Source organism: Epinephelus moara, chromosome 24 (assembly GCF_006386435.1).
Source record: "Epinephelus moara isolate mb chromosome 24, YSFRI_EMoa_1.0, whole genome shotgun sequence".
NCBI lineage: Eukaryota > Metazoa > Chordata > Actinopteri > Perciformes > Serranidae > Epinephelus > Epinephelus moara.
Genome location: NC_065529.1, coordinates 42,656,450 through 42,673,912, shown reverse-complemented (window position 1 = coordinate 42,673,912; position 17,463 = coordinate 42,656,450). Strand labels below are relative to the sequence as shown.

Here is a 17,463-nt window from a genome sequence, read left to right as displayed (position 1 = left end):
AACTGAAACTTCTCCTGTGTGCCAAGTGCGTAGGAGAACCACTGAGGCCAACGCAAGAATGCCAATGGCCCCATCTATAGATTTGTCAGTTCTGGACTACTGTAGAAACAACGTGGCAGACTCTGCTTCAAACATATATGAATGGCTCATTCTAAGGTACGCCTAATGAAAACACAACCGTTTTTAATGTCAGGCAATTACACACTAATAAAAACATAGTTATGAATAATAAATCCTTTCTCATAATGGTGCAACAAAATCCTAAACACTGGACCTTTAAGACACATATTTGCAAAACACTTTTTTTAGATTTTGGTCATTTTCACCTATATATTTAACCAGATGAAGGATTTTACTTGTAGGATGTCGGGATCTTAAATTATCAGAGAAACAAGCTGAGCAAACATCAGTGGCAGCTTGGCTCCAGCCACTGCCGTGCCAAATGGCATTGGAGAAACACCGATTTTTATCGTGAAACTGCCTTTTTATTTGTATTTCCCGGTGTTAATCACCTGGTCCGTTTGTTTTGGAGAGGAAGAAACCTCTGTGGATGATTTGGCTCCTGGTAAAAACCTCCTGAACGTCTGGACCTTAAGTTATCAGAGAAGAAAGGTGAGCACACATTAGTAGGAGCTGGGCTATAGTAGCTCTTCCCTGAACCAAACAACATTGGGGAAACACTGATTTTTGTTGTGAAACAGCTTTATTCATTGTTTTTACCAGTTTTAATCACCTAGTTTGTTTTTTGGAGAGGAGGAGACCTTTGTGGATAATTAGGCTATTAAATGGTGAACGCTGAAGGAATCCTAACCGCAGTAAACTGACCGCAATGAAGGCACTTTACGTTTAACAATTAAGTTTTAGTGCTGTTTAAGAGGCTCTGTCCCGTGAGCTCTAAAGATTAAGTATTGGGCGACTATGTAAATAAAACTGTTTCAGTTCAACTAGTTTAAAATGGCGAAAATTTAAATACAGTGAATAGAAGCAGCTTGAATCTAAACAAGGCCATGCAGCACCTGAAGTAATGAATAAATGAATATGTAAGTTAACTCCTGTCTGATTTCATGGAGCTGCTTTACATGTGAATGCGCAGCTCTGGTCTGAACAACAGTGCATGTCAAACTGTAGTGATTCACAAACAGCTATAGGAAGCAGCTTATCTCAATCTCTGAAGAGCAACCCTGTATTAGGCTGACCACATCCCCCAAAACATATTCAAAGACCAGGAGCCTTCAGACCCATTGTGTTCTGGGAGCAGTCAGCAGTTTCCGTCTCTAAATTAGCTGAGTGCTTCAGCAGTCACTGTGGGAAATGTCGAGCTGTTAGGGCGGCAGTCAGATTCTTTTCCTTCCTCCTTTAGCCTTGTTTCATGTTCCACAACCTGCCTTTGCTTTCACGTTCAGTCCCTCCCTTTATAATTTATTACACAGCCTACTGTTTGTACACACAGAAAACAGTCCTGAAACCTGAGTCATCAGAGTCTTCTCTCTGCTAGCAGTCATCATCACCACCGACTACAGCAAACGGATGAATGGTTAGACATGTAACCGCGGCAGTGTCCTACATTCAGTTCCAAAAAGAAATTTACGGTTGATGTGGGTCATAAATAGGGCCGTCACTTTTTATTTACTGTGCCATGTGGGGGAAAATCTTCAGATTGTTAGGTTCTGTTTTAAATCAAAATCCTTAGTGTGTAATTGTGACAGGTAATGGCTGGAACTCTAGCTGGGGGTCATCCTAAGACTACATCCACACTCATATATTTTCATTTTAAAACACACAACATTTTGCTATGGTTATGCATTTCGTCCACACTATTCCAAAGATTCAAAACCCCTAAGTGGAGACTCTTGAAAATACTGCTTTTAGTTTGAAAACTCTTGGGTCATGTCTTCGTGTGGATGAGCCGAAACTTTTGACAACGATGGTACAGACAAACACGTTAGCTTCCTGATTGGGTCTTTTCTGTCATAAAATGTGAAGCCAGAACATTATAGCTAGGTCTACAAATCTTCTGTGATTTAATCCTTCTTACGTTGGTGCTCCTCTCCCATTGCTATGGTTTCCGTGATGGATAATACTCCTGGTACCAATCTAGTATGTCACCATATATGCTTTAACCAGCTCCTAATCTATGTTGTCCACCACCTCAACTGCCTTAGGGTGGGGACACATGCCGCTTCTGTAACCACCTGGAAAATGCGAGGTAGGGCACTGGGTTCAAGAGCGCAGAGGCAGGTTGCATCTGAGGTTGCTAAGCGACCATAACCACCACTGTATCATAGCCTACTTCGAAATCCGGAGTGTGGAGCTGATCTTCTGTCAGGCGTTGTTTTGTTGTGTGTATGAGGCCTAAGATATTGTCCATGTGACAGAGTAGCCCTGCACTAAAATGATAAAGTTACCACAGGCTGATATTTGTGGAAGTAGGGAAAGATATCTACCAGTTGTGATTGGTTGTTCCTTGTCGCGTGTCATGTTGAACTCTGTTTATCTCAAGACACAGATGTTGCGCTCTGAAAAAATAGAGGTTCCTGGTTTGAGTTTGCATGTTCTCCCTGTGTCAGTGTGGGTTTTCTCCCCGGGTACTCCAGCTTCCTCCCACAGTCCAAAGACATGCAGGTTAATTGGTGACTCTAAATTGTCCGTAGGTGTGAATGTGAGTGTGAATGGTTGTCTGTCTCTATGTGTCAGCCCTGTAATAGTCTGGTGACCTGTCCAGGGTGTACCCTGCCTCTCACCCAATGTCAGCTGGGATAGGCTCCAGCAAAGTTTTAACATGACAGTGTATTAGTGTGGATGTAAATTGCCTGTCAGTCTGTTCTTTGATTTTGTTGATCTGGCCTGCCTACATTAACGTTAGCTTGTCACTCAGTGAGACAGTGGAAGCACTGCTAATGAACAGAGAAGGGTTAGACTGGATTACTCCTGCTGAAATACCATTGGTCAGGTTGTTAACATGTACTGTGAGAGCTAGCACGTCCATCAGACTAACAACAGCAGCAGTTCATAAAGTTATATCAGACACTTTGTCATTAAGTGCTTGTCACTTACAGTCACTGCAGCCAAACATCCGTCCTCTGCTGCTTCTATTATTTCAGTAACAGCTCAGCCCTCATTTGGTTGTTTCATTTCCTCTTTAAGCTCTTTGCTAACAGCATATGGAAAACAAAAAGATGAGCCAATGGAAAACCGGACTTTGATGATCAGTGTCAGAGCGGCAGCAGCAGTGTTTGATTGAAGCCTCGGAGGGTTTTTGGTTGGGGTCGCTCCACCTGTCAGTGCGCAGCCCAGAGGAGGTCAGCTGGCTCCGACCCCAGCTGCAGGTACTTTCACCTGGGCTTTATCAAAGCCGGGGACGCCCCGCCCTCGCAGCCCTGCGGAGCTCGTTAGCTGTAATTGGGAGGATCCTCGCTGCACAGATGCTGACGCACTTCAAAGGAGTTCCCCTTCAAAGAGCACGCGGGTCAGAGTGGGAATAGGAGGAGGAACATGAATATATGCATAAACTCATCTAAACAGTTTGACTCCAAGGGTTCCTGTATAGAACAAAGGGAAGGACGGATGAACGTGGAGAGAAATGGCCCATCACTTCTACCTTTTTGTCAACCCTGATAGTTTGCATCATTTCAGTTGAGCTGATTAAATTCACATCACACACTTCATATCTAAACTAGGAGGACATGTGATTATTGCAGCCGTAAATGGACATGTGATTCCAAGCATCGATCTGCTGCTGTAACAGCCTCCACTCTTCTGGGAACAGCCTCCGCTAGATTTTGGCCTCATTCAGCCACAAGAGCATTAGTGAGGTCCAACACTGATGTCTGGTGATAAGGTCTGACTCACAAACAGGAAAAGGCCAAACACAAACTGTAGCTGGAAGGTGGAAGCACATTTCATTTCCCGCTGCAGTATTAAAGTCACATTGAAACAACAGTAGGAGCAACTTTATCTTTAATGTGACGTTTATCTGAGTCAAACAGAACCTGTGGGTGGTGTGTAGCTGCGAGAGGGATTTGATTGGGCCACTTAAAACAGGGCGTTAATGTTGTCGAGAGATTAGGAGCTGCAGACAGCTCTTGGCCTCCATGTACACCTCCATCGCCATGTTTTTACATCTGTGGGAGGACGGGGGGGTCGAGGGAGAAATTGATAAATTAGACTTCAACCACACCGTTATAGAAAAGTTTTTGCCGATTTGACATCCGAACACCTCCAGCTATGATATCACTCTGTCAGTTTCTATGGCAACATGATGGGTAGTTAGGGCCCAAATTACATTTATTGAATGCCTGCTTTGAAAATGACATGGGAAAAGTATTTAACAAGGCTGCCCACATACTTTTGGCCACACAGTGCACCAGTGATATTTAGACCCTGCATGTCTCTCAGCCTGTATGGCTTCCAGCAGTGTTTATTGCTGAACATGAACACAAACATTCACACGGACATGCAGATTTAATACACGCTGTCTGTCAGAGATCACGTGGAGGATTTCATCTTCCAAATCCAGCTGAACTAAACATTTTACCAGCTTTCACAGGAAAATACCCTCATTAAAAAAAAGAGTCAGGGGGTCAGGGTTGCAGTGAATGGGTCTACTGTTCCCAGGTATCAGAAAGTTGATGTGTTTGTTGCTGCAAAGTTGAGCAGCGTTTACAGTAAACAGGGTCCTCTGGTGGTGAGGTTGGACTTGAAAACACCTGAGACCTGCTGACTCATCAGTCACAGGCCTTAAAAACAACCTGTCAAACTACAGACTGCTCGAGATGGCATTTTAACAATCAAGTTTTTATTCACATTCTTACTTGAAAATGTCCATTTCTTCTTCCTTCATTCTTTAGTCTGTCATGGTGTTCATGTTGGCAGTGATGTATCTGTCCATTTAAAGTCATTTTCAGTCCACACAGGAGCTGTGGTGGTGGCTGCTTGGAGTGGTTTACTTTTGTTGTCAGTCAAAGATATATGTTGATTTAATAGTTTAAGATGTCTGCAACAAGCTGCAAAAATCTCATCCATGTTTTGAAGATATTTTTGAGGTCATTTTTCTGTCTCTCTGCCTTCAAAGCTCTGATTGGCCTGTTAATTTCTTCAGCTGTCAATAAGCACAACACATTCAGGGGTGATTTATCTAATTTGATATTAATAACAAATACTAAAAGTGAAAAGCAAATGATGTTGGCATTTTTTAATTGACTGCTTCCATTTACATGATGGGTATCAAATGAATTAGAAAAATAGGTAATAAATGCAGTATTATAGTGGAATGAGTATCACTTTAAGGGTTCTGGTGTCAGGAGTTTTTAAATAATACGAAGCCTTAATCATGAGGTCCACTTACTTGTCTTTTTCTACAGCTTTCAGCCACATCTCATGGCTTTCATTAGTGGATAGAGTTTGCTAAGTTGTCATGGATGATGATGATTCACTTGGTGTCCCTTGACCTAATTATGGAGCTTTGGTCATGTGATAACAGGTTGCTGTATATACAAGCAGCTAAACAATCAGTAGTTCTAATCTATCTGTTGATGAAGGTCAGGAAAAAACAAGCAAGTGGACCTTTTGTTTGTGGTTTGGAGTTTAGTTTCACTCCTGTGTTGCTATTTGTACTCACAGACATCTGTTTACTCATTGCTTTCAGCCATGTCACAGCTTTGATAAGCTCTTGCTGCTGCTGCTTCACATTTAAAGCTTTCCACAGTTGAACTGTTGGGATGCTTTTATTGTGAAGGAATTACAGAAAATTCAGTGTGTTAGCCACCAAGTTAGCCATGCTATTATTTAACAGTAACAGGTATAATAAGCCAGATATGGACATATTCTGTGGACTTTCGATCAGTGGATGAGTTATAAATATTGCAACAGAGGACAGAACAAACAGTATCAGCCACGGTGAGATTAAAAAAATGGCTTCAGGCAACAAGCTTCATCATGTCATCGAGACATGCAACTTAGCTGGACTGCAGCGTGACTGCCTCCCCTACTATAGAAAAACCCTAATGGACGATGTTGTTTCATGAAAAGCACAAACATTAAAGGGACAGTGCTCTAAATGTTTGAGCCCTGCTGTTTTCCTTCATCTGCTGCAACAATGGAGGCTTTTATCTGACTGCTCCTCATGCACATTCACACCTGGGGACTGACCAGCACCACCAGTGTCTGATGTGTCTTCCCCTACACACACACACACACACACACACACACACACACACACACAAACACACAAAGAGGCTGCTGCGGGTCTATTTGAGTGTATTTGGGGTACGATCAGTGTGGATCGGGACTCTGCAGTGAAGAACAGGCTGAGCTTCAGGCTGTAAACAGGATTATTAAATCTCTGGACACTCTCCAGATGTTGCTGCTTTGTTTGGTTCAGATCTGTCTTCCCCCTGGTGCCGTTCCTTGGTTTAAGAAGGACACGAAGGACACACACGTCCTCTGTGCTGCCGTCTCCTTTGTCCTTCTGAGTTTATCAGCAGTGTCTCTCCCTCCACCTCTAAAGCCTCTTTCCCAACGGACAAAAAAACCACTAACACCCAGAAACATCTGGCTTTTGTATTTTGTGGGAAAGGTTATAATCGGCATTCATTCCCAGGACTAATCACTCCGCAGTAGTCACGGGTATTTATCTGCTCCAGCTTCGATCAGCTCTGATCGGCAGTGATAGAAATACAACACACGGATGGATAAGCCAATTTTTGCGACTTTTCTGGCATGATGCAATGATGCACCGCTACAAAATACTGTCCATCTCCATCCGAGAAGCGCTTAATCTTTGTTCCAAATGATTTGGCACTGAGTTTGAAACAGAACTATACACATGTGCTAACTTAAGAAGAAAAGGGTGTAATAGAAGACAGAGAAACAAACACACACTTCTCGTTTAGAAGCTGCAACCAGTGAAATTCTAGCATGTGTACTTTAAAAAATACTCACAATGACTTTAAAGATTAAGTGATGATCAAAATAGTTGCTAAAATGTTTAAACCTGGCTTCGTATATTAAAATTGTGCTCGATTTAACATATTAATGCCTTCAAAACTAGGAGCAATCCCTTTTCTCATGATTTAGGGGGAGCACAGACCACTGCTTCTCCCTCAAGTCTACTGCTACTAGCCCTATTATTAATTATAAATGTGATAAGAGGCAGCAAATTCCTACAGAAGGTTCAGGAGGAATTCAGGATTCAACAAGCTTCAGTTAATGGCCAATGACTGAGTTGATCCTTTTAAAACGGGACTCCCTTAAAAAACTGCTAATTCACCTGGATGGGCGGGGCTTTGCAGAACGCAGCAGTGCACACTCAAGCGAGCTTTGTGTAAGTCTCAGCCCGTAATCTGAGTGCATGTTCATTTGAAAATCTGCAGGGAACTCTCATTGTAGTTCAATCAGTAGCCCAATATCACATATCACAATTTGCCTCACAGGGCTTTGCAGCATACGTCATCCCTCTGTCCTTATGACCCTCGCATAAGGACCCTCTGCTCGTAGTTGTGGCAGTTGTACATGAGCAAGTGTGAAGTTAAGTTACAATGTGGCACAAGGTCTCCTGTCGGTCTAATTTTGGGACTGAGGCAAAGATTTGGTAAATAAACAACTCGTGTGACGCAGGACGTAAGCCACTGCCAAGTTTTTAGGGAATCCCCTTTGAAAAGGCTGACAGGAGGAAGTGAATTGTAGAGTTTTGAGTCAGCTATTGAAAGCGTCTCCATAGCGCTCAGTCAAAACAGGGTGGGCCCAGTAGTGCCAGCCAATGGCATGGATACAGACAGGACTGGATATAATCCCTGCTACAGGAATTTGGCCAATGAGCTTGCTGTAGTTTGAAGCTCTGCTGCAGAGCGGGAAGGATGAAAGACAGAGGGCATCATTAATTTCTACTGAAACAGTCAAGTAATCAGATGCACACACACATACTCACACAGGTGGGGCCTCAGTTTGTCTTTGTCCGCTCATCCAGCCAGTCCATCAGGAATCCCAGGACTGAGCTTTCGACATGAAACAAAAGACTCTGTGAACCGTGTGCGTGTGTTTTCACACATCTATGAATATCATTGCACACTGAGTTCATTTCTAGAGTGTTTTAGATGTCTGTCACTCCCCTGTCAACTCTGTATCTACAGTTTTATCGGTCAACACCGACTCCGCCTGTTTTATTAAGAGAGCTGATAACGTGCTAGTGGCAGTCCTGCTATTAGTGTGCAAAGCTGACGCCTTTCCTGTAGCTCAAATCGCTGCGTTAATGTTCCTCCGAACTTGATGTTTGTTCTTGTTATATTAAACTGTTCCTCTGATTGGACAGCAAATGGCTGCGGTGATCAAGAGCTTGAAGAGTTTGAACTGTCAGAGTTCATACTATGAGCTAATCATGTCTGAATGAAATGTCAGACCTTGTATTTATACATGTAAATACACACGAACAAATCTCTGCTCATATTTGTACATCTGAAAACACGGAGACGAGTCTTTGTATGTATTTACAACCTTCAGTGTGTGTTTGCAGACGTCAGGTGAAGTGTGGTTTTATTTTCATACAGCTGCATGTGAGCTCACCTCCACAACCCTAACACAATACAGTCGGTATTAAGCATCCCAGTGAGAGTGTTTGATGAAACGCTGATCTTTAAGACACCAGTTGAACGTTGAACAAACACTGACTGCAGCCCAACAGCGTTCAGCCAGTCTGACTCTTCCAGCTTTTAACCAATCAGGATGGAAAGAGGAGCTGCTGTCATTGATTTATCACCAAGATGACCTCATGCCTCCTCCGTGTGTGCTGAAGCAAAGTTAAACTCACTCCCACCCATTTCTCCAGTCCATTTTTCATTCATGTAACATGTCCAAGATCAGTCCCATTAAATCTAACACAGACTGTTAACCTACATGTCATAACACTCAGAATTGATTGCTGCAGTGTACCTTTCTCTGACCTACCCATGACAGTGACAAAAGGTCTTGATTTGATTTAAAACTTCCTCACAAGACCTGAGGAGTTCGGTCGTATTTCACCTGTTCTGACATTTTCACATTGACTCTTACTAGGGATGGGCATCTTAAGTAACTTCCATGTTCGAGTACTCACATTAGCTTATTATAGAGTATTCAAGTTTGAAATTTGAAAATAATTTATTGAACCATCAGGCCTCAATTTGTCTGTTAAACCAACTCAAAGTTAACAAAAAACAAAATAAAAATATCAGCCATCTTTCTGTTGCTGCCATTACATTAGTTAGACATAGCACTGAAGGACCATCTGTAAGTCGTTCTCCCCAGAGTCAGTTCACCGTCTGGCTGGTAGCACGAGCTAACACAGCAGCAAGCTAACTTTCAACACCAAGGAGTTTAACGGTCCCAACGACATCGACACCGAAACAGCTCGACTCTGTCGTTTTGCATATGTGTGTGCAGGTGGACTCCCACCAACTGTTCCCTGGCGTTGAGGTCACACTCCCGCAGCAGTCTAATGACAGTGGGGCAAGGAGGCACTGAATGAAGCAATACACTGCACGCAGCCCTACAACAGAAAGAGGTTTTACCCATTTTGAATAGTAAAAAAAAGAAAATGGTACTCCAGTACTCTACCCATCCCTAGCTCTTACTATATTTACTTAATAAACACTCTTTAGATGGTTGAGATTTTGCTCACCAAGCTCCGCTTAACTGCAAATCTAGGATATTGAGAAGTCCAAGACTAAAACCCATTGTTTTTCCTCTATGCTGTCATCTTCTGGTTTCACTGGCTCAGTAAAGTGATTTATGTATCTGCATCATTTCCTCCTAAATTCAGACCAACATATTTGGTATCTTTGTGATCTCCATTTTAGTTTTAACTGAAGCTCTGTGGGTTGGCACGTATCATGAGTTTCCACTGACTGCCCAGTGAGGTTTGAGGGGTTAAGAGAATAGGTTAAAGTTAATAAAGACACAAACAGGAAACTGGCAGCAGGTCCACACCTGTACTGTTTCCTGTGATGAGTCATTCAACAAGTAGTGTGTGTTAGTGTGTGTGTGCAGAATTGTGAGATGATTCTCGGTAATTGTCCATACAATGAACATCATTGACAGAGACTGAGCTGAGACAAACAGCATTGTGTGTGTTAGTGTGAGTGTGGAAATGCTCTTGACAGGGCAGGAATTTCCTCAGTGATGGCCATCGTTGCTCCTCTTTTTAGCCTTGATGCTTTTCTGAAAATCGTGTGCTCATCAGCCACTGTGGTCTTGGTGCCCCGTTTTTTTTTTTTTTGTCGTCTTTCCCCGCTCTGCTGCTCTGCCCTCTCCTTTCAAAGCTGCCCCGGCAAAGGAATGTTAGTACTTGACTGGACAATAGTTGCGGGCTTTCGTAAATAGTCACTCTGAGTGCCGGAGTGAACTTGAATTCACAGCTCTGTTTAAATATACTGTATGGTTATTCAGAGCACCACACTCTTAGAGCAGCAGAGCCTACTCTACAGAATGCTCTATTTCTTCGCACAGCGCTCTTATTTATGTGTGGATTGTCAGATTGGATTTTAACCCAATGTGATAAAGCGATTGCGATAAAGTTTCTGACAGGCCGAATAGTACTGCCCATGTGCAACTCTCAACAGAGATGAGAAGGAGACGAGATGGCTCATTCGTTCGCTAATTCCATCATAAGCTCTGCAAAAAAATTGTCTTTAATATGATGATGATGTCTTTCCATAGGGAACATTATCTACAGACAGTGTATGTATCTGTCCCACACATACTATATGCTTACAGATGTGATGTAAATACAGTTTATATATGATACACACTACTTAAAAAAAATTAAGGGAACAATTAACGGTCACGGCTTAACGCCAATTCAGTTAAACTTCAGGGATAAATCTGTTCATTTAGGAAGCACAAGTGATTGTGGATCAGTTTCAGCTGCTTTGGTGCAAATCAAAGTGACAACAGGTGCAATGGAGAGGCAAAAGCAAGACAATCCCCCACAAAGGGAATGGTTTTACATCTGGTTTCCACAGGCAGTTGCTCTCTCCTTATCCTTCCTGTGTCCTTGTCACTACTGGTAGCATGAGGTGGTACCTGCAGCCCAATCAGGTTGCACAGGTAGTCCAGCTCCTCTAGCATGGCACATCCATACGTGCGGTCGCAAGATGGTTTTCTGTGTCTCCCAGCACAGTCTCAAGAGCATGGAGGAGATACCAAGAGACTGGCCATTACACGAGGAGAGCTGGACGGGGCCGTAATTTGTTCATCAAGATCTGATGTGGGATTTAAGTGTCCTCTAATTTTTTTGAGCAGTGTATATCAAGTCATACATCATGTCAGACAGAAGATGTTTAAACTTGTGTTTATTTGTCGAGAATTGTTACACTGTTTTACAAAAAGGCTTCAATGCTTTTAAAAATGGATTCTTGTACTTAAATTAAATCAAAGTTGTGTTTATTAAGTTATGCCATTGACGCATGTGGTCTTGTGCCCTCAAAAAAATGTCCTGCTGCAGGCCAAGTTGCCTTGCCCCTAATATTACGAAATTCCAAGCTTGGTCCCGGAGATGAGTTGTGGATTGACGTGGATTTGAGTTTCATGTGTTTGCATGCATGTGTGTGTGAATGTGTTTATGTGATTGTGCGTGTGATGCTTCAGTCCACTGTGAGTCCAGACCTCTGCCTCTCCATCTCTCTGCAGTGTGGGGATTTCCTTTTTCCACCCTGGTCACATGACTGCAGATATGGGTGTGGTCTCCTGCATTCCTGGCCTCTCTCGCTCTCTTGTTACTCTGTCTGGCATGCTGCGACACTCTCTCACTCTCTCTCTCACACACACACACACACACACACACACACACACACACACACCGTCGTCTAGACCAAACACACACACACTGGCTCAGTGTCGGCTGTTTGACGTGCCCTGCATATAGAAATGTCTCTGTGAAGCCACTGTGACATGATTCAATGGGATTGTGTGAGTGTGTGTGTGTGTGTGTGTGATCTGTTGCTTGGTGCAACAAGAAAAAAAGTTCCTCTCTGTATGGAGGGTGTGGCCAGCAGCGAGTTTGCATAGTGGGATTGTGTGTGCGTGTGTGTGTGTGTGTGTGTGTGTGTGAGGAGGAGGGAGGTGCAGGCTGCTGCTTTAGTATGCAGAGCAGGTGTGTCTGCAGAGGCAGAGAGCAGAGAGGAGGAAGAGGAGGGAGGATAACAGCAGCTGAACAGAGGGGACGGTCTGATGGAAGATAATGAAGAATCAAACCTTTTTCATGAACTGAAGCTGCTCCATGTTTTCACAGTCAATAATTTTTGTATATTTATGCTGTTTGAACAGAAACATGTCAGTGGCTGCAGCTGGGCTGTGATTTTTGTGTTTAGAAAAGTGTTGGTGATCAAATATTCTGAAGTTGGTGCATAGGACTAGAGAAGTACTGTTGAATGTGAACCGTCCTGAAGCTGCAGCTCATTCAGAGTGAATGAAGTGGTGACGGCTTCAGTGTCCTGCCAGTTTGAGGGAGGAGGTGGGACTGACCTCTCATTCAGGGAATGTTGTTTGTTCATATTCATGTTTTGTAACAGCATGACGAAACAATACGAGCAGCTGTCGGAGGAGGGGCGCTGAGTGTGAAGACAGTGACAGAAATCAGTGACAGTGAAGTGTTTGATAAGTGCCTGTATAATTTACAACTTTGTAGAACGCTGCTGTTAGCCACACAGTTTATATTTACAACTATACCCACACAGTTTCCTGCCCCCACCTCCAGTTTATGGCCGCACCACATGGGTAGATTCCCCCAGACAACCTGAGGCCTGACTGTAGCTTAACTCAAACTAGCTAAACACTGTTACGCATATTCCTTTCAAAAAAATATACACTATATTGAGTTATTGATCACTATTTTGGTCTACAAGTTCAAGTTCAGGCATGAATACTAGAATTCTGGATTTGGATGTCAGTATGAATTCAGCGTATAGTGTGCATGGTTCCTAAAGATCCTTAAAAAGTCCTAAAAAGCATTCAATTAATCTAAAACTAAGGCTATATAGTCTCAAATCAGTCTTTAAAAAAAAAATCTATTTTTTCTACATTGCACTGTAAAGTGATGTCGCTATGAACGCTTGGCTGCCACAAGCCAGTTATCTCTGTGGTAACTTTTCTGACACCTCCTGTTTAAAACCCAAAAGGTCAGAGGGATCGTGAGGCCCTGCTTTCACGGTCTGTATATACTGAAAATCCAAATCATGCAAGCTTCTGCCCTTCTACTCCATGGGGCAAACAACACTTATTATTTGTGTCAGACTGGGATGCTTAGTGTAGATGATGCACTGTCTGCTAGCTAGCTGTCATTGTACCCTGGAAGACATGGCTGCATAGATGCTCCCTCTAGACAAGTGCAAATTCAGTGAAAACTAGCTGTTTATCCAAGAAATGCATACAAGGCAATGTGTACATGGCATGGCGTTTTTTTTATACAAAAAGCTTTTCAAATTTAGTATGTTGGTCGTTAAGGCAGTGGAATCCCACATGCAGAGTGAAAAACCGAAAATAGCCAAGAAACTCGCCAACAGTCGCCTGATGTTTCCCAGTTCTGTTCTACCCTCGTCTTCACCACGAGACAAAAAGTTATGTTTTACTGTCACCATAAACATTTGGGTAACATTTTCCTTTCACCTAAATTTCAGTGTTTTGTTGTGTCATTCTGAGTGACATTAAAAAAGCCTTTAAAAGTCTGAAATCTAACTTGTCTTTTGCTGTAGGAACCCTTAAGTTATAACTCTGTTATAGCTCTGTAAAAAAAAAAAATCCATATAACAAAAATGATGGATCTCTGCAGCCACAGATAACATTCAACATTTTCAGTCTGACATCCCTCGAGGTAAAGTTACAGGCAGAATGGTGACCAGGCATGAGAGTGATATTTGCAAGTATTTCTACAAAATTAGCAAACTGAATGTGCAGTGCAAGCTATGTAATGTTAAACTTGTGTAGCATAGCTAAACTCTACAGTCTGGGCAGTGCAGAATGATAAGCTAACTACTGCCCGCAATTTCGCTTGGGTGTTTGTTTCAGACCCTATTCTTATGTTAGAAATTTTTGTGAGTAATCAAATATGGAAATTACTTCAAATGCCCATCTCTAACAAGTTCACTGAAAAAACGATAAAATCTGCAAACAGTAAGCTTCCGAAGTGCTCACACCTCCATAAAATAATGACTCCATGTCAAAAGAGTTTATAACAATGACTGAAAAGCTGTAGGCTGAAGTCAGCGGTTAACTCGACCATCGTCCATCACAGCTTTTTCCCGAGCCTTTCACTACATCCTACAGCCTTTATCAGCCAATGGAACTGGGCTCAGTTTTTATCAAGCCTGATGGGAACCCCTGTCTCTGCAGAAGGATGTTCCCTGGTGTCGGAACTGAATGTCCTCCTTAATCTTTCTCCGGTGGTTCACTGACTCCTGATCCATGCATGACCTTTGACGTCTCAGCAGTCGATGTTCTGACTGGTGTCAGTCTTGTGTTCACAGCTGATGTTTCGGGTGTTCATTCAGTCTCTCATTAAGCGTCCTTGCTTTTTAACTGGTGTAATGTTACCGACAGCTGTCACATGTAATGTCATCAGAGCTGAAACGATGAGCTGATTGACTGATTAGAAGTAATCTGCAACTAATTTAATAATCTATCTATGTTATGTCACTGTGAACTGAATTTCTTTGGGTCAGACAGACTTCTGGACTGTTGGTTGGACAAAATAAGATGTCACATTTGTCTCTGGGAAACTGATGGACATTACGTGCTTTTTTTGGATGTTTTACAGATCAAACGATAACACTCCTACTGCAGCATATTCTTAAAGGTTCAATGTGTAGGATTTAGGAGGATATATTGGCAGTAATGGAATATAATATAAGAAGTAAGTATGTTTTTATTAGTGTAGAATCACCTGAAAACAAGAATAGTTGTGTTTTCCTTACCTTAGCCTAACCCTTACCTTGTTACCTTAGAATGAGCCGTTTGTATCTACGTAGGGAGCGGGTCCTCATTTAGGGAGTCCGCCATGTTGCACCACCATGTTTCTACAGTAGCCCAGAACAGACAAACCAAACACTAAATCTAGAAAGGGCCATTCACGTTTTTGCGTCGGCCATCAAAGTTAGCAGCCCCTCTGCGTTGTTTCAGAGAGGAAGAGACCTCTGTGGATCATTCAGCTCCCTGTTAAAACCTCCAAAACAAGAACACTGAAGGAATTATAACTGGGAGAAGTTTCAGCTGGTTGCAATCTGTAATCCTCACTGCTAGACGCCATTAAATCTGACTTAATCTTACACACAGGACCTTTAACTCTTACTGTCTTCTGCATAAAACTAACACATCACATTTCAAATATTTCAGAATGTAGTATATTAAAGTTAGTATCATCACGAACAGCTGACTGACACTGTCCTCATGACACTTTAAATGAGAGTTTTGGCCCCTTTAACAAAAGCAAAAAGCCTTTCAAAATATTTAAATGAAATGTCTTCCATGTAAACAACTCTGCTCAGTGTGCTGTGTTAATATACATCTGATTCCCTGATAATAACAACATATTGGATGTGATGTTAGTCAGTGTGAGTCATTCTGCTTCTTGGTTTTGTTTAGTTTAACCAAATGTAATCCTGACAAGTGCGCCGCGCGCTCTGCCAAAACACACATCATGTCCTCACTGAGGCGGATTATTTTTGAAAACTGTTTACATGTGAAACAATGTGCGCACATTTCTATGTTTTCAGGTGTTTTTATCAAAAGGTCTCTATCCAAACGGAAACAATAAAACAATAGAAATAAATCTCTTCTTCCTCCTTCGACCTTTTCCACCAGCCTCTGCTTCTCATTTATAGCAGAGTATGGAAGGAAAATCCAATGACAATAAACATCCACAAGTCATAAACATGGGAATCTTTCCATCTCTGCATGAGATGAGCGCGGCATGGGACAGGATGCCTGTGGCTTTTGTTGTATAACAACACATACAAATGATTTCGAATCATTTCAGCATAAATTAAAAATCCTCTGAAGAAAGAAAAAGTGCACAGACAGACCCAGACACTCACAGTCCAAGGTTACACTCTGTCCCCTCTGCCAGTTCACCCCCACACACATAAATCAGTTTGTTCCGCTTGGCCTTTTTAGTAATAAAACACACACACACACACACACACACACACACACACGCTCACAGGCTTATTGTATCTCTCACTCACATATAAGCTGAGTGGCTGGCATCATGGTGGCTGCAGCATAATTTCATCTGGAGTCAATAACAAACAGATAAGATGGACAAAGAACAGACACACTGTCTCTCACGCGCACACACACACACACACATACACACACACAGTGGCTGCCCTTATGGCTGCATAGATGCTCCCTCTATATATAGAGACCGCTGAAGTCCTGACATCACTTCCTGTCTAGCTTCTGTAACTCAATACAGTCTTTTATTGAGACTTTCTTTCTGTGGTCTTTGCGGAAAAGTGAAACTTGTGCTCATCATGTGGCATCAACTTACTCTGCAGTGTTGTTCCTCTTCACTAGTCAGAAATGTCTCAGCTATGACAGACTTTCATATGTGTAAATTGGTTGCTTCAGTAGGAAACATGTGTAGCACACTCCAATCAAACGCAATCAGCCGAGTAAACAGGAACTCACTGTGTCATGAGCTGTAACATAACGTCCGAAGATGACAGCTATGGGTGAAACAAAATGTTAAACTCACCCTACAGGTCTGTCGGAATGTATGCATGAGTTTGTTTTATTCCCCTGCGTAGATGCACAGATATAAATGTATTTCAGCTGCACATTTTTAACAGTATGATAGTATAGCAACAGTATGATACACTACTCTGCGGCGCTCAGTTTGAAACGCTGTAGGGCGGGCAGGAGGAATGGTGGATGTGGCTTCTGGTACGAATGTTGAGCCAAACCATGATGTTTTTTCTAAACCTAACAATGTGTGTTTGTTGCACAAGGAAATAAACATGAATACGAGATGTTTTACCAGCCTTAGAAGTTTATTTTGAAGAGACAAAGTGCGTGTAACAGGTGCAAACATGGCATCCCAGAACATTAAGGCAAACAGGATACCTAGTGCGTCATATGTAGACTTCAAAAGTCCGCGATATGTGATGATATGAGAATATGTTGGTGTCAGTATAAGCAGTGCTCATGTAGGTAGTTTAGAGTCAGATGGAATTATTAAAAAACTGCACCCGACTGAAGTAATTTCATCATATAGTCCATTTTCCCCATAATAATGTAATATTTACACGTCTATGTGATTACCAGACAGAATTTCCGGTCAGGTTTATTGACCTTGATGAACACTGCTACTCTTTCAATCTAAACCAGCCATGTACATAAAGCTAGTTCTGTTCTCTGCAGTCAGCATTTTCACCGGTCAGTCGGTAGCTGTAAAAATTTGGTAATCAATAATCTCTCAGTGAGAACTACTTTGTGTAG

The 17,463-nt window shown here is 42.3% G+C and overlaps 1 protein-coding gene across 3 annotated transcripts in view; it reads left to right on the top strand.

Moving 5' to 3' along the window:
• The window catches only part of LOC126386578 (plasma membrane calcium-transporting ATPase 1-like), a 143,793-nt gene that overhangs the window by 27,359 nt on the left and 98,971 nt on the right, over positions 1-17,463 (top strand). The gene's annotated exons all lie outside the window — the stretch shown is intronic.